A 26,105-nucleotide genomic window follows, 5' to 3' on the forward strand; every position below is an offset into this window, starting at 1 on the left:
CAAGAAAGCAACAGAATAACTAGACCCAAACACAACTAATTTCTGGGGAAGCTGCATGTTAAATCTTCATTTTGCGTAGTAATCTCTTGGCCACAGACTGCTTTACAGATGCTAATAGTTTTCCAGGTTGCTGCCACCATATCTCGAACACGTTATAGATTACAGGAACCAATAAAAATACATTTGTGCCAATACATCCTGAAATTGCATTTTGTAGCTTAAAGGCAGGGGGAGGTGTACAGAAAAACAATGAAGTTTTTTTTCATTGCTTCTAAACATTCTCCGTGAAGCCAAAAATAAGACTGACCAGCCTGAGTCAAAGAACTGGATTTGTTCCTTGGTTCCCCCTAAATCTTTCTGCAGTTGTAATATAGGTTATAAAAATGGTATTCTGCAATTTATTGCGCATCCATGTTCACTACATTAAAGATCCTTCTGCTACAGGGGTATTTTTAGACTAATATTCTGACCTAGAATCTGGAAACAATTAATGTTTGGCTTTTGATAGACTGCTGCACTTCAGTGATACAGTCTGAAATGAAACTGCAACTTGAGGAGCTAAGGTAAGAAAAAACACGGTGCATAGAAACAAAATATAGTGTGGTAGTTGACAACCTTGAAGGTGACTTTTTCCAACCCATTGAATATCAGGTTAATGCCCTGAAATTCAGTTCAGTGAGATTCATTACGGTTCCTTCTGTCACTACAGTATTAAAACCCCAAATGCATCATTAACTCACAAGTGGGCTTTGCCATTTGCCAATAGGGATTTGACACAACTCCAGTGACAAAACCATCTGCAGGAACACCATGGATTTCTGCTGCATGAAAAAGTAATTATTTTATATTGGAGATAAAAGAACTCATTTTGGTATACCTAGTAACTGTTGTATATTTGAGAATGAAAAAAGCTTCCTATATAAAGGACCTAATCTGGGTTTCCTTAGGGAATACAGGGCACACTGTGCTTTCCCTTAGAAGGCTTAAAATACAGGAACACTGAAGTGTACTCACTCTTTCTAACAGAAGCACAGCTACTGAATGTGTAGCATATCTCAGAGTATAGGTGTTGACTAACATTCACCTTAGCTTTCAGTCATATATCAGGTAGAGGTGAAAACCACTAGTACAATGAGGCAATTATTCTTCCAGGACAAGTCTTGGCCATAGTGATCCTTCTGTAAGTTACCAAACCCCCAGAATACTCCTAGAATATCTTCAGGTATCTCCAGGCAATTAATTTTGTGAACAAGAAACAAGAGGATTTTGGAAGCTGTGGATAACTGGTGTGTTCTTTCTTTCTCTCCCACCCAAATCCCCTTTTCCAGCCTCCTCAATTTACCTGACCTCATTACTTGATGACTGACAGCGTGGCTGTTTGAGATTACTTTTGAAGTGAACCACAATGAGCCACAAGAGGCAAAAGCTACTTTGTCTCATCAAGGTATTGTCTTTGTCAGTACAAAGTTACCAGTAAACTTCTGACAACCTCACAAGAGGGGCTGAGGACTCATCTGCATTTCAGCTTGAATAATCATTCTACCCACACTTGATTTACCTCAGACATTGCCTCAGCAGTGAGGAGAGGCCAGGGCAGATCCCTTCAGGACTGTACCAAACACTGAAGGAAGGCTCAGGCTGAGATGCTGCAAAAGGGGCTGCTCTTCCCTCTTACTTTTTCAGGAAAATCCATTACCTTCTCCACCCACCATTAGGGTCTAACTCCTGTTAAGAATCCATAGGTCTTCCCTTCAGAACCTCTTGCTGCTATTTTGTTGAAGCAAAGAAAATAATCATGTAGAACCAGGCCAGCCTTGGAAGCAAGAGGATGGATGCTGGGAAGGATGGGAGCTTGATTAGGTTTGGGTCGGAGATGAAAGCCCAGATGACATGTTTGGCACTGAAATTTTGGCACTGAAAGACCTTAGGAACTTTTCTAAAAATTTTATTACAGAGTGTGTAAATGGATGGGTATGTGATGGTGTGTACCATTATCCAATGTGATAAAGTTAGGGTTCAAAATGTGTAGGCAAATGTGCTCATCCTAAATGCCTCCCACTAATAATGAATCAAAAAAAAAAAAAAAAAAAAAAAAAAAAAAAAAGAAAAGGCAGTTCACTAGATTTCATAAAGTTTACCAATTACTTCAATTACTTGCATAAATAGTAGTGATTACTTGCATAAATAAAGGAACTTGTGTGAAACCTTTAGTGGAAGCAAAAGGGCTGGTGGCATACATATTTGGTTTTTAACTGCCCTTTTACCTTCCCGGGGCTGTGTTCTTCTTGCTTTAGCATGGTATCAAATTGCAGTGAATGAAGTGTGACTATTTTGGTGATATATCTTTATGAAAATTCAAGTTAATCAGAAAGTTCCCTCTCTGACAGCCTCAGTAGGAATTCCACAGGCTCAGTTAAACTTGGACTACCCTTCTGCTCAGGGCCAGGTTGTCCCCAGCAGTTATGGCTGTGGCAGCAAGAACACCTTCTGCAGATGTCTGGGATGCACTTTGTGATAAAAAGGAAAACTTACAACTTTACTGCCATTCATTTATCACCTGTATGATCATGGATACAATAACAACTGCAGCATCAGTAGTAATTGCAACACATTTATTACACCGTTTGGGCACACTAGTTACAGACCAGCACTGAATTGCTCCAGGCACTTTACAAAGAACAAAGCAATGATCGTGATTCAAGGACTTAACAATTCAAGTGGAAAACTAAGAGCAAAAGATGAAAATAGAAGATGGGAGTAGAAAAAGAAAGCAGCGAGACAGTATTGATCAGAGGACTCAGCACAGCAGCAGCCTAAATTGTTGTCAAACTGAATAATTTAAATCAGAATACTGATATGGAGGAAGTGATTCTCTTGTTCAATGCAATGTCTTTGAGCTGTAAGCCTACCAAATTTAATAGTGTTCTTCTTAAAAGACACCAATACAACAATACAATCAATTCTGCTTTGTAATAGGATGTGAACTTGAACATTGTGAATGACAGCAGGACTTAATAAACTAGACTAGGTTATTCTGTACCATAGAAATGCCCATCCAGCAAAGAGAGAGAAGTGAAATTAGCAGAGATATTGAAGGTCACCTGCTCCTCTTCATTGTAGGAAGTCATTCTCCCTGTAAAGGGGGAGGATGAGGTCTGTCTGTGAACCTGTTACTTCACACAGCCATTTGCACCAAATCTACAGGAACCAGCTGATGAATATAGTTTCTCTACAGCCCTGCATGCTCAAGCCTGGGGAAAAGGGATTAAAACAAATAAACAAACAAAAGCAGAGAAAAAACATTATAACATAAACCTGGGGATTACCTTGCCCAAACCTACAACACTGAGGATGGCCACAATACTTGGGCTCCCTTCCCAGACTTCTTGCTGGTGTCTTCTGGCTGCCTGTTACTTCATTTGCACAGAGCTTGAAACAGCTGCACACAGAGCATTTCCCAAGGGCAGCTAGGCAGCTTTTGTATTGAGGACACTCTGATATCATCCTTTAGAGAGCTGAAAAGTCCAACATGTCCAGAATGTGGATGCACTGCTTGAGCTGTGAATTCAGAGATGTACACCTGGAACAAAATGTTACATTTATTTTGACAGCTTTGCTTTTGTATCTGGCTTGCAGAAAGGTTCTGCTACATCAGCAGACACAAGGAATTTATTTTCTTTTTGCAAAAATGATACATATTTGGTGATAAGTACCTTAATCATCAGCTATTACATTGTCCCTGTGGAATCCTACTCTAATCTAGCCACACATTTTCAAAAGGTCACTGGTGATTTCTTTTAAAGTCCTCTAAAAGACAATGCTGTTGTGGTTGTTTTCAAGAAAATTTTTAGCTTACAGAAAGATAATTAGTTCCTGCCTTCATATACTCAGCTTTTTTTTTCCCCCTTAAACATGAAGAGAACATTTTTAAGAAAGAAAAAAAGAACTAATAACTTTATTGAGTCAAAGATAGCAGGCAACAGACAGCTTCCGGAGGAAAGCAGCCTGCTTTTTAGTATCAATTATTTATCCATTTTGCTATTCACTCACAGTCTCCTTTTTTTTCTCCTAGTCTTTTCTGTCTCTTCACCCTATAATAAGGCCTTTCAATTTTCTTTTAATATAAGAAGTGGAAGTAAAAACCCTGGTTATGTATACTGTTTCATCTTTTTTCTCCACCAGTGCTTTCCCCTTTCTTAATTTGGAAAAAAAAATTTAAAAACTGTAGCACCCAGCCACCCACTGACTTCAGGGTACTTGAATAAAATCTTTGTGAAGTCAGGGGAGGTGGTAACTTGAGTCAGAAAGGCAGAAATCACCAGGAACTGTGTTGGCCCTTTTAGTCTAAGCAATCTAAACTGAGATGACTATTGATGTGTCCATTTCCTACATGTCATCAAAATCCTGTTCATAATGAAGAGGAAGCCAATATTTTTAAGATTGGAACCTTCCTCACAGACAGGTTCTCTCTGCTTTACCTGTGTTTAACCATCTGGTCAGATGGGTTCGTTGAACATTGAGCAATTTGTAACAAAGTGAATATAAGTATGTTGAAAAAAAAACTCACACTGTTACACTGCACCCAAAACTACAATCTAAATAGACTTCAAGGTAAGAATTTAGACCAAGAATTAGTGATTTTATAAAGGGCAATAAGAACAATTCTTGGCTTAATTTTTTTCTGCTCTTTTGAGTAGCATAAAAATAAGCAGACCCTTGGGTGCACAAAAATATACTGTAAATATTTACTCAGAACTAATAAGACATTTAAAATAGTCTTTTTCTATTTATAAAATAGACTTGCAGTCAGTCTGTATAAGACTGCCTTAGGTATACTCAGGAGCAGCTCAAGGACACAGACTCCATCCTCATTTGCACCCTGCTGCATTTGAAGAAATTGAAATTACTGTATGTGTTGCTGTTAGTGGTCACAAATATTTGAGTAGTAAACAATAATAAAATACTGCAACACCTTAAATGTGGAACATGCACTTGAGAGATACATAAGAAATCTTGTTTTTAACCTAGTGTCAGAAGAATAAACACTGTGACAAGGCTTCATAATGACCACATATACAGGTGGATGTCAGGCTTTCCCAAGGGAAGGATATACAATAACAAAATGCAGCCAGAACTTGGGAAAAAACCGCATTTCAATAAGCATAGTTTAGGAAAGAAAATGGTATTTTAAAAAAGAAAATGACCAAATTAATTTCTCCTCACAAGAATGGGAACTGTCTGCAGCAGCTACTGCTTCCAAGAGCACGAACAGTATGGATCTGGGCACAGGCACACTCTGTACCACCAAATGTGACACAAAAAACTTCAGCTCCTTCTCCCAGCTTAGCCTGGGTCTCAGGAGACAGAGCTGCTTCACAAAGGGCACTGCCTACCACCAGGTGCTGAGATTTTGTGGACACATTTGGTGGTAGTCAGTATAAATCTAGTAGACCCAAAGTCCTGAGTAAAGAGAATGTGTGTGCCGTTTCCCAGCACACACTGGTAAGGACAGAGGTCTGTGGGGACTCTGGTAAACAGCAGCAACAGAATTTTCATGAAGCAGGGCTGTGTTTGCATCACCAAGAGGAGCTCCCTTTCTCAAAAGCAGCAGTGCACACAATTAAGGAATTTTCTTAGTATGGATTATACAGGGTTAGAATCTGAGCACTACTTCTAATTCCCAAATTAACCTTGCTATGAAGAAGGAACCTGCCAGAGATGACCTGGAATTTTATGTGATCTCTCTTTAGCTATTTCGTAACTTGAGGATTTTGAGTCTACCTTATGAAGCAAGATAGAATTGGGGGAAATATTCAAATTTTCATCCTTGCAAATGTTTCCATATCTTTAGCCACAGATTTGTAATTGAATGAGAGCCTGCAGATATTATTGTGTTCCTCTGCCTGTGTAGTCTTTGTGTAATGAGCAGGGATATTTCACTTTCTTGCATCTTATTAAAATCAGAGTTTAGCAACTTGCAAAAACAACACCCATTCTTCAGTCAGGGAAAACAAATGCAATATACAGTATTCAAAGTAGCAATATGTTGTGGTTTGTGCTGTTTACATTTTGGAAGTAAACTGCCAAGCTCAGGATGCTATTTCCATCACAACACACCTCACAAACTGCACCAATGGAAAACATGATGTGCCTCACAATAAAAAGTATTTTTAAAGGTATAAGCAACCATTAAGTTTTTTCTGTGAATATTTTTCCCCTTATTCTGTATCCTTGGCACATGTAGGCCTGTGCTGAAATTAGGGCAATACTCAAGAGCAAATTTCATAGGCTCAGATTCTTGTCTGAACATGAAAAATGACAGAGTAATTAAAAAATCATTTAACTGAATATACTGCAGAGGTGGGTGTCTGGAATTATTGCAGAATAGGACCACAATTGATCTTGCTCTAACCATTTTCTGGGCATATGAATGACTCAAAGGGATCTGATCCTCCCTCACTTATACAGGAGCAGACAAAATATAGACACCCTGGTGTAACTGTTGCCAGTGAAAGGACAATGTATTGTCAAGTTTTAATAGACCTTAAATTTCAAAAAGCTGTTTTTAAATGAACCTAACCCTAAAAACTCCTCTCTGGTCTCTGGATTTAACATGAAGCTGTGTGTGCAGACTTAACTTTTTCCATTAGGATAAATTTTGCCTTCAGATATGGATTTGCCAAGATGGGCTGGTGCAGTGGGTGTAACCTGTCTTGTACAGGTTACAGGTAATTTACTGTTGCCTGTAAAGTTGCAGAGAGCAACTTTTTCAAGCAAGATGAAATATGGAATAAGAAGGGACGGCACCATGCAGATCCTACTTCAGCTATGCCACGTGGGATCATCCTACCAGGTTATACCTGAGCATGTGGAGTATTGTAGCTAATTCCATGGGCTATTATACAAGACAGATGGGGGAAAAAATCATAGCAAATTTGGTAAGTTTTATATAAACATAAGACAGACTGAAAGATTCTACCCTGCACCTTAGAAAGATAATGACATAGCACCATGCATATGCTTTTTATTGTACATTTTCCTACATAAAAAAAAAGCTGAAGTGGAGCACGTCTTTGAGATGGGGCAATAGATGTAAAACATGAGAATAGAAAGGGGTTCTTGAAAAAAAAAACAGAAGGAAAGAAACAAAAATTTTCTATACTGATTCTTGATGTTGGCTGTGAGTGCCTGTTTTAGCTGCAGATATTAGCAATTTGCAAGATGGCCTAACCCAGGATGTGCCTTCAAGCTGCAAGACAAAATAGTTGCTTCTTTGAAGGTCTATGAGCATAAAGCATGGTGGCAACAAAATCTGAATAGTACTTAACTAAGTAGTGAAAAGCATAGCCCAGGAAACTCAGCCAAATAAAAGAGAAGGCAGTTTAGGGGTTTAATGTGCGTGAGGATAAATTTACTTTTCCAAGTGTTGCCTTATTTGTTCTTTTCTTGACTTGGAGAAGCTATTTTTCATCACTTTTTCAATGCAAAAACTATTTTTATTGCTAGAAAATTATAGAGAAAGACATGGCAAACTGCCTTGAAATCAGCATAACCACACGGAACTGGCAAAGGGCCCAAATCCTCCACTTCACTTTGAAACTGGAAATTTTCTCACAGCTCCCATTCCAGCTCTCTTCTAAGACAAGGCCTTGACCTGCTGAGGCCTCTGAGACTGCTCACTGAAAAATGAAACAATGGGAAAACGGGATATCTTACAAAACCACATTTTTGAAAGGAATGAAAAATATTTGTGAGGATTCTCTCTCTTTTTGTCTTTGCTTTGTTTGCTTTATAATTGTGGTAAAACAGGTAAGACAATGCACAGCATGTGGGCACAGTAATCCAAGGACAGCACTGCTGCTGCTTTGGCAGACAAGACAGCCTCAATATGGGTAAAAGACTGTCTGGCTCCTCTCAAACAGGGAGGCATCAACCTTGACATAACCTTGATTTTTAGCAAAGTATTTAACATGTTCTCCCACAATATCCTTTTTGACAAGAAAGTAAGACATGAGCTGGAGAGATGGACCTGTCCAGTGAGTGGAATGCTGCTAAACTTCAAAATTTCAATGGTGTAATTACTGTGCCAAAGGTGAATTGACAGCTGGATACAAGCAGAGTTCCTTGGAGGATGATGTTTTGTCCAGTACTATGTAGCATCTTCCATAAAAGACTTAGGTGATGGGATGTAACATTTCCTCACCAAGCTGGTAGATGGAAACTAAACTGAAAGGGAGATACTTTTGAAGAGACAAACATTATTCAAACAAAAATCAGTAGCTGGAATACTGAGTCAAAAAGAACTGCATTGTGTATAGCAAGGATAAATATGGTACAGATTTATTTCAAGCAGAAGAACAGGCTGGAGGCCTGGGTACTCAGGGCAGCTCTGATGGATTGGCCCTGGGGGTCCTGCAGGGCATCAATCTGAGCAAAACCTGTTCTGGACTGCATTAGCAAAAGAACAGACAGTGGATCAAAAGATGTGTTTATTTCAACCTCCTCAACACCTGTTAGGCTACACCAAGACTATGGTTTCCTGTTCTGCTCCCTCCAGTTCCAGAAAACTGTTGAAAACAGAGGTGAATCCAACAGAAAGCTACTGAGATTGAAACTGAATCTAGCTACAGAACTTGAAATACAAGAAAGCTTAAAAGAACTTGAATTACTCTGGGAGTCTATGATTAAAATATCCTACTTGCTTTCTTTTGACTTGGAAGACAGATTATTTAAAAGAAAGGTATATGAATCAGTGATACATTGCCATCCCAGAAATATTGACTTTAAATGGCACACTTACGTTTCCCCACTGATTTCAGCATTTCCTCTTGTAGACTTTTCTGCCTCTTCTGTATCATCTCTTTCTTCTGAAGAAAATAAAAACCATTGTTCTGTTGGACACTAGAGATTCTTGCTATAAAAATTATTTGGATACAGCAGTTTTGCCCAGACTTCACATTGGGATCAAGAAAGAAAGTGCAGATTCCAAGGGGAGAAACACATTTTTCATTATTCAAGATTGTGTGAAACCTCTTTAAACACATAATTATCCTCTAAGTAAAGATGGACTGAAAAATTTAAAAAATGGAGGTAAACTAAACACAGCTCTTAATGTGTGTGCAGCTGCACTATTTCTAGATCAATTTAAAAAAAAATTATTTGAGGCACACAAACTTCTGGTGAGCAAGAGAGTCAGATTCCTTTCAGAGAACTTCCATAACACAGTCAAAAGAAGTTTGAAAGGCAAGTTAAAATACAAAGGAGAAAGAAGAAGTGTGTCTTATTTTAAAGTTGAATTAAAGTTCCTTGTGGTGTTGACTGTCAGTCTGTGTGTGTCCCATTCTTGCAAGGACTTCTGCTGGCAATGGGATCACTCACATTCCCAAAAAGCAAGTAGTACATAAGACATATGCAAAGTCACTAACCATTAGTTTAATTTGTTCTTCCTTTCTATTTTAAGACCTTGTGTCTGGGATGTTGTTGACCATGGCACCTTAGTCTACCAGAAGAGAAAAACTTTCCCTGCTTTCTAAAATGTCACAGATACTCTCATTACATTTTCTCAATGTTTTCTTCCAAACATAACTTTGACTAATGCATAGAAATCCCTGCATTTAGAAAATTCAGCAGGTCTTTCTTAATTTAGCAACTTAAACTGCCATTCTTGAAATGTAAGATCTGTAGTACTCAATATTTTTCAGCTATTTTAATAATGCTGTGCAAAAGAATATTAGCTAGAACTGACACTGTTTCTATTAACTTAATTCTCCAGGCTTCATCACTTCTTCAGACATGTCTACTGTGCAGGAGGGATAAAGGTTTCTGTCTCATATTGGCATTTGACTTTCAGGGGTGTCAAGTAAAATGCCCAAGAGGAAATGTGTTTGACTTTGCCAGTAATAGTGTCCTGTTGATAATTCCTTCTTTTAGGTCTCCAAGTTTCTTTTGGGGGAAAAAAAAAAGAAAACTTTTATGCATTTGTGATGAATATTTTTTTCTATACATCCCTATAATTTCAAACCTTCATAATTTTTTTTAGCCAGATGTTTCTAAAAGCATCACACTCTATGACTTCAGTTGAATTGATGTAAAAACATATATTATTTATTTGTTACCTTTTTTCTTTCTTTTTCCTTTCTGAAATTTCATTGCTGATGTAAAGCAGTAAAAAATGTGTGTAAGTGCAGAACCAAATTGTCTTTTTATAGCTTGCCTTTGGCAGAGCTCAGTGCAACAAAATCTTAGTGACACATATAATGTTTTGTCTGATGTTCTGTCACATTAAGAGACTTGCAGATGCAGCTCACCTAGAGATCAGATGAGTAAAATTTTTTGTCATGACCCTTGGGCATGATTTGTCTGGGTGCACTTGGATGAATTCCCATTATACATGCCAAATAGTGAGTCAAATAATTACTTGTACTGCTTTACCACACTGCAGTTGAGAATGGGGTTAATTGATGAGCATTACGCCATTTTTGCATTGTCTATGGTACAGTTTAAATGTCTTTAAGTAGATTTGTGGTGTAGGTAAGTTGAACATATGCAACCAAAAGCAGTTAGAAACAAAATTATTTTTGTCTGACTAGAGAGGGTTTCACCTGAACATACCCATCATGCTCCAGTGGTGGTGAATCACTTCTCAATTCTGGTCAAATATCTTAAGAAAAAGCTACAACTGAAGTGTTTCTGCTAAATATCTAATTATCATGAGAAAATGTAATAATTTCTCATGATTTTCTCCTCTTTGCTTCAAGCATCAGAAAAGCACTGAGTCACCATTGACCGAGTAATTTGTTAATTTTTTTCCAAGCAGTTGCCTACCTTACACTCATAAATTAAGCAGTAATAAAAATGGTCTCCAGCATGATTAATCTACCAGTTTGGCTGTCTAAGCAGACTGTCAACAGAAAGTCCTACAGGGTACATGATTCATACCCAGTTAAGAATAATATTTGCTTTTTATATATTTTCTTTGACATAGTCAAATTTAAAGAAGTTCAACAGTCTCTCTGGCTTGACTCATCACTAAGTTTCATTTCCCTCCTCATATAGACCCTGGTTATCATTAAGGAAATTACTTAGTTACAAAGTGGTAATATGACTTGGCCCAAAAAACTGGAGTCAGAATGCAGAGCTGTGGGAGCAATTTGGGAAGGTTGAATCAGGCCCATGCTCAGTCCACAAAATTGATCTATTGCTCTGTGACTATTTTCCTTCCAGCTGTAGCCAACAAACTGCTATACTGAGGTACGTTCCGAAACTGTGGCTGTGTTATGCCTTGGATAGAAGTCAGGCACTTTTCTGAAGGGGTTCCAGTAAGGGTTTAGATGCTGATCATGCCAGGAAATATTGTCTAAAAAAAGCTAAATTTAAATCCCATCACTTAAAATCAGCTTTGCAGCAGAGAGACTGAAGAGAGGACCTCGGAGACGCTCTTCAGAGACTTTCTGGAATTTTAATCCCCTTGGTAATCAGTCCTGCTCCACAACAGTGCTGGGGAACAATTATCAATCACATGCTGAGGAAGATTTACTGATGCAGGAGTTTAAATAAAGAAAGCTGTTGAAGCCTTTTCTCACTGTTACCACTGCCAACTCAGCAACATTGGTAATAGCAAGGGTGGGAAATTTTTTTCTTGGAAGACTTTTCTTAAAAGAGGGCTTATATACAGCTGTAACTTCTTTTGATCCCTGTAGAAGCATAATCACAGTAGCATAGATAAAATCTTAAATTTAAGCATTTATTTCCATTTTCCTTCATGGAATTCTTGGTCTGTTTCAGTCATCTGCTCAGTCTGAGGGAATTGGATAAGTTTTTAAGGAAAATAAAAACTTTTAGAAGTTTAATGGATAAACTTTATAAAAATTATAATAACTGACTTTACAATGTTCTATCAGTATATGTTTAGAAAACAAGATAGTTTCAAATAAAGGCTCATCACAACTACTTAACATGTTTTGGGAAATATGAGAGTTGGAATATGTTCTTGAGGAAAGTTAATATTCATAACTGCATATTCACATAATCTCATATGATTGTGTGTTTTAATGGAGTTCAACATATAGCCATTTTTTTAGGACTCTTAGCTACATGATAATTTAAAGGAAACTTGAAATTTTAAATTATTGATGTGAAAAAAAGCACAGTGACTTATCCTCAGAACTGTATGGCTACATCCTATTCTCCTCTAAAGGCATCATTTACTCCTTAGTTCTGTGAGTGTTGGAGAACAAAGAGCAAAACTCCATGAATAACTAAAATTAAATATCAGGCAAAAAAGTCTGCATGATTAAATGTGGAGTCGTGCAGTAGGGAGGTACACATTGTCTGCAAATGGTTTTTAAAAAAGTACTAAGCATTTACTAGGGCCTTTTCAAGCCCTTTAAGTCACTTCTGAAAGGCACATGAGTCACATGACAGCCAAAGTGGCAGAAAAGGAGAAAAACCTAGAGAACCTGGCAAAGGTTCTTGCACTGAAATTTTTAAGCTCTCAGAATTATTTGAGATAAATATTGCAGGGATTTGGAACAGCAAAGTTAAATAGCAGAACTTAGATGACCAACAATATCAGCTTTTACTATTTGGCTTGGGTTTGCTGTACTTTTTAAGTATTCTCTTTGATATTATGTCCTTACCTCTCTCCATCAGTCTTTTCTCATTGCCTTCAATGCCACCTTTTCATTGGTGTCATCAGCTTGTTATGTCTGGGTTTTCTGTAATGTGCTAAAACTATGGCAGATGCATACTTGAACAGATGGTTTCCAGACAAACGTGCTAACAGGTGAGGGAAATAACCATGCCAAGCATACTCTTCCAGAAACTGCAGCACCATCTGAAACATTGCCAAGACCTGATAGGTTTGGTTTTCATTAATTAATTTTTGGGTTTTGTTTGTTTGCTTGTTTTGGTTTTATTTATTTGTTTGGGTTTTTTTAGGTTTACATCCTAGTTTTGGGTCTGCCATCTGATTTCTGAAGTCCTCTTTTTCATGAGCAGGTAGATGTGTCCATAGTGTTGCTCTGAATCACCTAATAGAAAAAGGCTCGCACCCAGTCATTAAGTTCTGCTTCCAAATAATTGCCTATCACCCTATCCATTATGGGATATCCATGAGATTGCCATCTGCCTTACTCAGATTTAGAGACAAGTGATATCAACAGAATCACTTCAATTTCTCTTCCTCATTTTCCCCTCCTCTGCTCTTAGATCCAGGGGAAAAAATCAAGGGAATGGATCTAAATATGTATCTCTTGTTCATTCCTGCCTTCTTGTGAAGACTGACTGGGGCCCTTAGGGAAAAATCTGCTGTGTCCCTATGTTTTGGCAGGATGAGAAGGGCTGGCAGGCAATTACTGGGATAAATTCAGAAAAGGCTGCTGCCACTGGGAGGCTGGATGAAGGGTTCTGTAACCATTCTGGGCACATCAGGGTTTATGCATACTACCATTGTTCTGGTGACTACAGAGGGCAGGGAGCCCCACTGGAGAAATTCGAAATACTCAGTGTGATGGTCAACTCCTAGGACTACTTTCTTCCTCCCATTTAGCACAAAAGAACAAACAGAACAGAAGAGCTTTATAGAAAAATATATAATAATTTGTGTGCAAAACACTATTTACAAAAGTTGAGACATGCTAATGATATCATTCTTACAGAGATGGCTTTCAGACTACGCAATATTTGAAACAAGGCATAAGCTTTCTATGGTAATTTTGTTAGCAACATTTTCTGCCCTGTAATTTTAGGATACTTGTAGCAGAAATGGTGGGTTTTCAAGAGTCATTTTGCTCAGGCTGAATGTCTGACTGCTAATTACATTCAATACGTGTTCTTGTTCTACTGCATCAAGTTGAATACATGCAAAGAAGCTGTTTAAATAGCTTTTCTCTGAATGGCTATATCTGGCTAATATTATCTCTATGCATTTATTTCAGGTTGCAGTGAATTCCTTTTAATGAATGTGCAATGTCCCCAGTATGACTTCTGCCAACACTCACAGCCACTGTACAGACCAATACAAAATTTGCAATCTAGTGTTTAATTGTCCTTTGCTGGAGTCACAGCACACACTGCTTCTTTGAAAGACCAAATAAATATCCCCACTAATCCTGTTTTGAAGAATAGAAAGGAGGGAATACGACAGGTTTGAATTTTTTTTCCTTCTGGAAGATGGCAAATCTGTAAGTTGGATGGAGTTTCCTACTTTGCACAGTTTGTTTGGTCTCACATCCTTAAAAGCAAGCCATCTTGGATTCACCATCTAAGCAGAAAAAAGCCCTCCTTTAATCAAGGTATTAAAATATCTTATTAGGTATTTTAACATCCACCATAATCATGAACCCCATCAGACTTATATGTCACACTTACTGGTTATTGGGCTGTTGAGTATTTAAAAGTGGTCAAACAGTGCATATCAAGGATGCATTGTGTTGCCTGATGTGGCTTCCATGTCCTCTGTTGGTGTAAAAATACTTCTGCTGAGAAAAAAAAAAAAAATTAAAAAAAAAAGAAAAATATTGATGTGCATTTAAATTTTTACAGTTCCATAATAGCCATTGTCTATTTTTCATACTGTGTGTAGCCTGAATGTCATAGGAAGAATCATTCCAGTGCCAGACATGATGATGCCTGTGGCTGTTATTTTTATGCAAAGATCAAAACAGATGTTGGTACACCCATACCTATCAATTTCTGGTTTCTCTTTAGCTTTGTTAAATTTCATTTGTTTTTATAATACAATTACTTGTCACCTTCTTGCTTTTGTGTTCCTAATATTTCTATCAGCAATTCTGACAGGAGAAATGTCTTTTTTTATCTCACTTGTTATTCTGTTCTTGAATTCAAAGAATAGGAGAAAGCACCATAATCTGAGAACCGTGGGCTTGGGTTGATGTTCTAAATTCTCAGACGATAATCTGTGTAATGAAGAAGCAATGGAACACCCTGCCCAATGGAGATATTGAGGATGCCCCATCCCTGGAAGCATTCAAGGATGTGTTGGATGGCACCCTGAGCAACCTGATTTAGTGAATTACATCCCTGCCCATGGCAGGGTTTTTGGAACTATAGCATCTTTAAGGTTCCTTGCAACCCTAACCATTCTATGATTCAATAATTCCATTAATTATTTTACATATTAATCAATGATAAGAATGCATATTTATATCTTCAGGAACAAGTATGTATTTTTCTGATTAGTTTTAATATGACTCCTTGAGAACTGTGCAAATACTCTGGAAAGGTGCTCAACTCATTATTCATTATGGCTTTGGTAGAAGCCACATAATTGATATATATATATATGGCTATAATATAAAGCAATCCAAAATACTTTACAAAACCTAGCCCATGCAGTTTGCCAAAGAGCACCAGCAGATGATATTTGAAATATTCACATTTTACTCTATTGCAAGCCTTTTTCTGTCCTCTCCCACATTCTTCAGACTCTATTTCTAAGCTGAGTATGGTAAAGTCCATGTTCTATGTTTACTAGCAAAGTACATATGTATGCTGAGATATTAAAAGAAATAGTGACCAGAATCCAAGTCTGGGTTAATTTTAAATCACCAGAAATATGGACAGCATCACTAAAATGCTGGCATGAAAACTTCTCATTCATTCCACATAACCATGTTTAAAATTCCTGAGTCCTCACTGTGCTGAGCTCTCCCTCAGTTTCTGACAGCCACAGAACATGCTGACAAGGTTTGTAAAAAGTGTGGCCTTGTCCCCTCTTCTGGCACATTATTATTTTTGCATAGTATGATGGTAATATCATCCTTTTGCAAAATTGCTGGGGGTGGGGGCAATGTGAAGTTCAAAATTTAACATATGCTTGGACAGATCAACCAAATGTCTCTTGGCCGTTCTGTATGAGAAAATATAAGTAATTTCATGACATAAAGATTTAGCACATGTTATTTAATTTTACTCTTTTTTATAATGTTTTACTACACAAGGGAGAAAACTTTTCCTGTGTATGCTTTTGGAACACTAAACCTTTCTATAGGTTTTTTGTAGTCTGAGATGACACTGTTATGAAATCACAGAAACAGGAGTCTCTGCTTTCATGCTTCTCTCAAACTATTTCCCCAGCCATCTTTTAAAGGATCCCCAAACTTCTTTTTTTATTATCCTCTAAATTATACAGCTGTAAAGATGCTAGATCATTCTCAGTGCATTCCATGCTGTCATATAAGGTTTATGAATGTAGTACTCTCTTCTTGGTCTCATTTTACTTATTGTAAAATTTGCATGATTCTGTTACAGTTTCCCATCATGTTTAATATCTGTTTCTGTTGAAAAAGCTATTCATGGGAATCGCTGTGGGATCAGCTGTGGCTTAGACAATAACCATTCACAAATAATTTATTTTACATTTGGCACATGGACCAGATCCTTAATGCAGCTCTTAAAGCCCTTGTAAAACTGGAAGGTCGCCTTTGATTTCATTAAAGCAGCTGTATGTTGATGGGTGTTTTCATTTGGTTTTCATTTGTACCTGTACAATTAAAATGCTCCAATTGCCCAAGGGTGTTGGTTTGGATGACGCTATAGACATTTTACAATCTGAGCAAACATCTTGTCAGTTAGTTTGCAGGACAATGCAGGCTTCACATTTGAATGTAACTCCAACTCCCATCACACCTTGTTAAACTAGTACCTTTTCATTATCACTGAAATTATTTCTTTTTATGCAGTATTTCAGTGTCTCTCTTCAAGACTGTCTTCTATAGAGCATTGAACACCTCTTTTTCTCATTCTTTGTTTTTTAAACAACTTTCTAACAGCAGAAGTGGCTGAAATAAATGTTTTGCTTTTGTTTTGTCAGAAATATCAGCTCAATAAACCAAATGCATGAAACTGTATCTGAGAAAAGTTTCTTGGGACTGGAAAGGAATTTCTGTTTGGAAAAAAAAGTAATGCCTGTGGTCCCAGAAGCACCAATTACTTTGGTGTATAATGCTTTTGTATGGAAAATCAGGCTCAAATCTCTGTTCTGCCTAAATCAGACCAGCACCTTCAACCAGCCACTCCACATTCCAGCTTCATGCCAAACAAGTTACTGATTATTCTGATTATTCTACAAAGAAAGACATAAATCCTTCCTTCCTTTGTCATGAGAGAAGGAAAAAAAAAAGAGTAAGACAAGGAGAGGTCACCTCATCATCTTGATGTGAAACAAAAATTTTTCTAAATCTTGCTCTTGTCTGACCAAGATTCAAATCTGCTGGTATGTTGTTTAGTGTTGGATAATGCAGATTTTTGACTTTGGGCACATAAGTGGATTAGATTGAGTTATGCTATGTTAATGAAGTGCCATTCAGGAATGGAGCTGCCACAGCTGCCACGTTTTAGTGCAATTTCATTAAACTCTCTTATCAATTGTATTTGTTTGCCTGCAGCAGTACCTTCAAAATTTCTGTGTGTCTACAGTTTGTTTGCCCACTTTATATCATTTCTAGAGGACTCTCTGTCCCTGTGAATTTTAGGATCACTTAATTAAAAGTACAATGGCTGAAAAATTAGATGAGATTAAAAATTCTCTGTAACAGGGCTTGAAGCACTTCTTGATCCCCTTGTATTTGGATAAGTCTCAACTCCTGAAAAGCATACAAACCAGCTCCCTCACTCTGCAGTCTGCTTTGCATCGTTCTTATATCAATATAATTTTCAATATGAAGACTCAGATCTTCAAACCGTGCTTGAAACTGCAGATGTCACATTGAATTCAGTGGCAGCTTTGGCACACCACTGCTTTTGCTCCATCAGAACAGACGTTTGTCAGCATCTCTAAATGTGGAGTGTAGATATGCAGTGTGAGTTTTTTGTAAACTGCATTGCATGTTACATGAAGTCTGAATACCTTCAGTACCTGTTTTTCCAAAAATGGTATTCCATCAGGTCTTGACTAATCTAACATCCTCCTTCAACAGAGTATAAATTCAACATCTTTATAAAATAAGCATTATAATATTATATGTAATATAATATCTCATCCAAGAGATTGTCACTTTATGCTTTTTCTGGAAGAAGAGTATTACTTTTTCTATACTGTGCTGTGAGATTTATTTTACAAATTATCATTAATGTTAAACATACAACGTTGTATCTGCCTAACAATTACTTTGACCTTAATGAAGTCGTTAAGGGGTTCAGCCAAAAGTATCTCTTGAAGTTTTACTTGTTCTCTTTTACCACATAGCAACCACGAGCCCTACAGACATTCTTTGCCTACATGTAGTAATATGATAATGAACACAGTAACAGCTTTGTTCACAACCTATCTTTGATTTCTTGCCCTTGACATTCCTCCTCCTCTGGCTAGTCTGTTTCTATTCCAGAGCTAAATGATTTATCATCTTGTCAGTGAATTTCTCCTACACCTTGTATTTATTTGTCCCACCCTATGCCTCCTAGTAACTTTTATCTGTTTGTTGCATTGTTTGTCAATGTCTTGACAGTTCTCAGAATCTGACACAAAATACAGTGTGTGGCCAGGAGGAGAACTTTCCACACTAAAACAGGATTTTAAGCCATGGCTTTAAAATTTATCATAGAAAATCCACAGATAAATGGAATAACTTTGTTTTTCACAAACACATTGGTAAGACATGAACTATATGTCAGATCTTCCTATTTTGTCTGGACTGGACAGGTCTGAACTCAACTCCAAATGCTCCATACAGTTTCCTCTAGAAATATTTTACTGTTAATTAAAACCTGGCTATGGTGGGGTCAAGGCTTTAAATTATGTGACAAGCTGAACCAAAAAATAGAATGAAGAGACTGATGTGTGACAGACATTCTTGTAGCAGAAGGATTAGAATTAATTAGATAAGTTAAATTTAAGTTCAAAGCTACAGATGGTTTATGTTATTATTAAAAAAAATTAATTAACATTTTAAAAGCTGTCCCCATGTTAGCAATCAAGTCACAAGTTGAAACACTCTTGGACTTGTGCAATAAGCTCCAGTTATTCCAGTTACCTGGTGCTCAGCCAATTTCCCAACTGTGCCTATAATAGTGCATTAACAGCCATCCAGTCTGTTCCCCAAGTGCAATATTGGATCTGTCACTGCAACAAATTGCAGATCAGTGACCTCAGTGGTAAATGTTTAGTATTGTGTTTGGCCTGGGTGTTGTATTTTTGATCCAAAACAAAGGCAGAGATTCAAGACAAACACCAATGTTCTCTATAACCTTACACCTCATGTTTTAAAATTAAAGTGACATGGAGGAAATGGCATTTTAAACAGTAAAAAGATGAGCTGTTTCCCTCTCCTTCATTGTTTGTCTTTTTGGTGGTATGTTCATGTAAAAATATGGCAGGAAAAAAGAAAAAGAAAAATAATGAGTAACAGCTTGCCTCTATTTGGCATCAAACATAGAGAAGCAGTGTCCTTCCTGAGGCAAAGAAGTTTCACCGCAATGGGTTGGGACCAGTGAGCCGGGTCAGCTGTGCGAGCAACGTATGAGTGAGAAATGGGTGCAGGGGGCTGGGAGGGGTCTGAGAGCTGCACTGAGCAGGCTAAAAAGTACTCAGGACTCAGGCACAAATACTTTGTTCATGTGTTGTCATGTGCTGGGGAGTTGCTTTAGTATGCTAGATGCAAGGACAACACATCTGTCTCTTACGGGAGCAGATTAAGTATGTCCCTGGAACAGCTCCTCTGGTCTGGTGACATCCCAGTGCAATCCAGCTTGGATACATCAGAGCTGCTCAGCAATGTGAACAATAAGAGAGTAAAAAGAGGTGAACACAAATCTTACTTCAAAACCCACTACCAGTCTAAAGGACTTGGGAAAGTAGACAACACAGACTTATGTCTAGGAAGTGAAGTAATAATTCAGCAATGTGCATTTTGGTGTCAAGAGGCATGAATAACTAATATGCAAATGCCTTGATATTCATGACATAAAATGTTATGTCATTTCATAACATTGTCACCATTATATTGCCATGCACTCACCATTGTTTCTACCTTCAATTAATAATAGTGTGACCTGTGGAGACTGTCTGATAGAAGAGTATGACTTTTCAATGATGTTTAAATCAAAATACGTTTAGGCATCCTGGAATTTAACTTTGAACAAATGTGGATGTTATTTTTCCATGATAATATAGATCTGATGCCCTCACTAGCTGACCATCTATCTGTAAGTGTGCTCTGCTCTTGGGATAGATGCAAAGGCACTGCACAAGGAATTGCTTATTGTTACTGTAAGTCCACTTCACAAATTGGACTCCAGCAATCAAAGGAGGTTCTTCTCTTCACTGTGTGACCTAAGCATATTATTTACGCTGATAGATTCTCCAGATTTTTAAAAGACAGTATTACTGTGGATGAATAGTTAATGTGGACTGAGGCCTGAACAAACAGCTGGGTGTAAATTTTGGCCAGGTGTTAAGCTGTTCCAGGGTCCATGAAATGAGACAGGGTGGTCCTTCAGAGACCTCCAAAGAGGACTTTGGTAGCAAAATCCTAGGCCTGAGTCCTAGTACCACATTATTAAATGTGAAGTTCAGTTTTATTTTTGTGTAAAAAATACTACCTTTTTAAATTTTTTTATTACTCAGTTCTGTAAAATCATAGAGTCATAGAAATATTTAGTTTGGAATGAATCTCTAAGATCATTTAGTCCAACTGCTAACCCTGCAGTGCCAAGTCCACCACTAAACTGGGTCTTCTAGTTCACATCCACACCTTTTAAATACCTCCAGGGATGGTGACTCAACCAGTGTCCTGGGCAGCCTGTTCCAATGCTTGATCAGCCTTTCAGTGAAGAAATTTTTCCTAACACCCAATCTAAACATCCCCTGGCACAATTTGACAACATTTCTGCTCACTACTTGTAGCCTGCAAGAGGAATCCAATTCTCCACATTACTACAACCTCCTCTAGGTAGGAAAGAGTGATAATATCTCCCCTGAGCATCCTTTTTTCCAGGCCAAACACCCCCAGCTTCCTCAACCACTTCTCAAAGGACTTGTGCTGCAAACCCTTCACCAGCTTCATTCTCTGTTCTGGACACACTCCAGGACCTCAACATCCTATTTGTAGTGAGGGCCCCAGAACTGAGCGCAGGATTTGAGATGCAGCCTCACCAGTGCAGAGCACAAGGGGATGATCACTGATCACTCCAAGCCTCTGTACTCATATAAGCAGAGGAAGTTCGTAGGTGGAAATAAAACAAAAGTGAGCTTCAGTGTATCATCTCTTGCCACCTAATTCCCCAGAAGGCTGAGTCAAAACAGGCAAATACACAGGGTCTGTGCCTCGACAGAGCAAGTTTGGGTAAATATCCATGCAGAGGTAGGTACCCCTCTGACTGATGTCTGAGGAGAAAAAAAACTTCAAATTGCTTCAAGGGCAACAGCCCAAGATGAGCAGAGAGCTTTGCTTTCTCATGCACAGGCCCTGGCTGATATCTATTTGTTAGTGTACCAGCCTGTATCAAGTGTATTTCCATGGTGACTTCTCTCAGGTGTCAGGAAAGAAACTGTTGCAGTACTGCCACTTACCTGTTACAGTGATAATCTAACATTAATTTTTTTTTTCCTTCTGCTTACGCCATTCAAAGAAGATCAACCAATTCCCTATCAGCAAATTTCTCATAAGTTTTTATCTTCCCCTTCCATTTGCTGTCAAATGAACTTTCTCAACAAAAAAGTCACTAAAATTAAATACATTATAAAAATTTTAGGTTTAGTATTTTGTTTCAACTTCAGTCTAGAAAATGCCTACTCAAAAGTAAGTGCCTAAATGCAGATTTATCAACTTTTGTTTGGAGATGCTTGAATAATAACATTACAGCAAACAGACTTTGTCTCACAAATTTTAATCTAGTATTTTAACATTTAACAAAACTAAGGTTATGTATGTCAGGCACACTTGGAAAATTTTACTTCAGTTGAGATGAACACAATAAAATCAACAGAAATCTATCTCAGCATTTTTAACTGTAACTCCTCTATTTGTTTCTACTTCTTTTCCCCTTTGAATACCTTTAGCAATGTGTCATTAATGGATAAAAAAAAAACTTTATTCAGTTGGGTATAATCAATGCTTCTATGCACTGATTAAAGGTATCCCAAAGGTGGAATTTCAAAGCAATACTCAGAAATGTAACACATTAATTGTCTTCTGCTCTTTTATTTGAAGTTATGGTCAAGAAAAGTATATTCTAAAGACCTATGCATTATTGATGGGCTTCTCCTAACATCCCTTGTGATTTCTCTATTCTTGTTCCACTCTTTTTCTCTTTAGTAGAGAAAAAGAATGGTTTAGGCATTCAGAAAAAAACTCTTCTCAGGGTTGTCCTGCAGCCTTCCGAACCATTATTCCAACATCTATATTGATGGAGAAAATGTTTTGGTACACAAATTATTTCCACATTCCCTTCTTTGCTTGCCATGTAATTTTATGTCAATTTTCATTTCACACACAAGTATCTTACAATAATATCAGTCTCATGGAAATCAACGGGACTCACATTAATTCTAGTGACTCAAATATTTCTCTTTTGTATTTCAAAGCAAAAATTTATCCAATAATTTCAGTATGTGATTACTGCTGCCTCTAGAATTGAAGGGTCCTTTTTTGCAAAAAATGAGACCTTTCAATCTTTTATTTAATTACTGTGTGTTTAGATTAAAACCACATTTGGGACCATTACATGATACAGTATTATTTCCTGAAGAACACTAAAAGGGATACTTTATTTCAATCTTATTTTTTTCTCAGTTGTATATCTCCTCCTTCTTATGACTCATTTATGAGGAGAATTGGAGAAACATTTCACCAGTCTTCTCAGAAATGTCTGTTTTGCTACCATCCCACTCATACCCTATGACAGAGATAAATATCTTGGGGTTTGATACTCTCTGTTGAATACTTGTTTTTTAGGATCTTTTGTATTTTTATTTCTGTAGTGTCTTACAGATAGATAATACAGGAGTGTCATTATTAAGCACAGGATGCAAATACAAAGCAAATGAAAGGACTCATTTAAAGTATGGCAACAGTCTACAAAATTAGATACCGTTGTGGTTAACAAGGCTGCTATAATACATATTTGTGCAGAAGATGCAGCACATCCCTTGTGAGTTGTGAATTACAGATGAGCTTGATCTTGTTCCAGGTAGGATTCAACCCTATAGAGGAAAGGTGGAGCCACAATTATAAGATACTGAACTGAGCTATTTTGCCCTGGGCTTCCTCAGAGCAACTGTACCATTGTCACTTCAGTACTGGCTTATAACAGCCTTGATGTTATGTTAACAAAGCAAATTTTAGAAGCAGTCTTATACATAAAAATAAACCAAATTACAAACATCCTTCAGTCCAGTATTCTCTCCAGATTTTTTCCACCGTATGGAGAGTTACCCCTCCAAGTTTGAGTGCTTTTTAAATGCAAGCCTCCAGCTCACATCAAGGCCTGAATTTCTCTAAAGTATCTGGACTTTAAACTCTACGGGAAATGACACCTTGGTAAAAGTGAGAAGCCTAAGTACCTCTTGGTGTTTTAAGCTAAATCTTTTGGAACTTATTCTCATCTTGCTTAATCAACTTAAAACTTACAAAGGTGCTTGGGATTTAGTTTGGTTTGGTTTGGTTTGGTTTGGTTTGGTTTGGTTTGGTTTGGGGTTTTTTTGGGCAGATTTTACATCCATGGTCAGTATTGATCTTAATGGAATATATTCTACTTATTGCTTCAACTGCAAGTATAGAAATGTCAGTGTTCAAAGTATCATAGTAGGACTTTTAAATTTAGATCCCTAAAAGAGCAAAAAGGAAAATTTCATGCCTCTTATGATTCTATAATTTATCTGTTATGATATCAACATGGTCAGATAGTTCTACTCTGTGAAAAACAGTTCAAGTTGATTTCATGGCTCAGGAAAGCCTAGGGAAAAATCATAGATTTAGGGAAAAATCTTCAATTACAAATTACAGCAAAAATGGAATTTGAAGCTGTCTTTGCTCATCAGTTGGATTGATCTCTGTTAGTTATCTTGTACACATGCAGAAAAAAGACCTGACATGTATGTAGAGCACACTCTGAGCTTCTTTTTTGAGTGTCCCACCAGATTTGCATATCAAAAATGTAAGATGGAGATGGGGTAGATTCAATTTCTGTGTTAGATGTTCTGATTTAAGATTTTGGATTTGATCACTCTCTAAGCAAACTTCTTTGTAGATATTAACCTAGGAAATATTGCTGAAAATATTTTCAATATTTCAGTCTGCAATGGAAGGTTTAACTGCCTCCTCAAAAATTTATACAGTATCTGTGATCATCTAATGGAAAAAAAATGTTTCCTCATACTCATGTGTCCCAGACATCATGCACTTTATTAGTTCAGCGTTCAGACTGCTAAAAGAAAGCTATGCTCCACATATAAATTGTATAGTAGTACAATAGTTTAAATTCATCCTTGAAACAGTAAGTATATCTATAGACCCACTTGATACTAAATAACAGCATGTGAATTACAGAGTGAAAGCAGTGGCCAATTTTAAGTTTAACATTTTGTCTGGGAGACTTCACTAATCTCAGTTTCTATGAGTTATTAACCTGAAAGCAGAAATCTGTAGAATGCACTCAGAATAAATTTTTAATTTCTGTTCTTAAAAAAAAAAAAAACAAACCAAAACAAAAAAAAGCCAAACCAAAAAAAAAAAAAACCCAAAACAAAACAAACAAAAAAACCCCACACTGCAGCCAACTTTTTAAATGTTGTAAGATGTTAATGGCTATCTGTCTAATAGGGAGTTTCTACTTTTGTAGTACTGGCTGTGGCTTATAGCATGTAGAAATTAGGTATTTCTGCCTTGTGTTTGGCATTTCTCCAAGAGAAAGTCTGCAACAGGTAGTCCTCTTGCCAGTCCCACTTGGATCTGTTTGTGTTGGCTGCCCTATCCCCTGGAGTGGATTGCGTGTTGGAGCTATTCCATGCCCATGATGGCAATGTCCTTTAGGCACTCCATGAAGTGTTTCTGCTCAGGGTATTACTGTGTCAAACTACCAACAAACTGCAGGGCAGGTGGAAGTCAATTGGCACTCTGTAAGAATACTTTCTGGGGAATTTTGCTAATTATCAATGCTATAGTTCAAATCAGGTAAAAAGGCATTTTTTTTAAAAAAATATGCTTTTTTTTTGAGCTGGCTGAAATTGTTCAAATTGCTGACAGTGTTCTTTTTCCGATTTAGTGGGGAAAAAAAATGAAACAGAAAGGAAACAAGACTTTTTGCTCAAGAAAGCACTCAAGAAGCCATAACAAAGAAAATGCATTTGCAGAAAAGCAACTGGAATATATGTATTTTTAATAGTGTTCTTTAGTTATCCTGATAGTCTACTGAGCCTGTCTTTCAAGATTAAGTATCTACATAATACACAGAATAGCACATAAAAATGCCAATTCTTTTGAATACTTTATCCAGTAACTTAAAAATTGTAAAAAGTGTTGTGGATTTTACATTAATCTCATTCTGCTGATTTAATATTCTTCTTGTAAATTAGATATTTGAACTTCTGTAGGAATTGCTATTACTTTTCAGTTCTCCATGCAATATGTTCCTTTGCATATAAAACACATATAAATTAGTTTAAATGTTCAAAATACCTTCTCATGAGTTTCATTAACTTGCATAATTATGCAGACAAGATACCACAGTAGATGATGGAACTAAGGTTGACTGTGAACATCAATAATTTAAGACAAAATGCATCAGAAGGAGCCTCTAATCCCAAAACCCAAATGTTATAAATGAGGAAATTCAGAGTTAAAATTACATTTTAGGGATATATTAACCTGTGAAACTATAACAATATTTTAAGAAGGACACCTAAATAAATATAATTTTACACAAAATTACTTTTCTCATGGTCATTTTAAAGTAATAACCCTTACCCTGAAGAATTATGAACACTCTTGAATTTCTTTGTTATAAATAGCAATACTGTCATCAGTGGGAGTGCTCATAGTGCTTAATAATTAAACAGATGCATGATCCTTGGAAGAATCTCGAGGGCAAGTAATTTACTTTTAGATACATCTTCCTCATTACATAACTATAGGGATTTATGCCAAAAT

Source organism: Lonchura striata, chromosome 2, assembly GCF_050655825.1.
Source record: "Lonchura striata isolate lonStrDom1 chromosome 2, ASM5065582v1, whole genome shotgun sequence".
In the NCBI taxonomy this organism is placed as follows: Eukaryota; Metazoa; Chordata; class Aves; order Passeriformes; family Estrildidae; genus Lonchura; species Lonchura striata.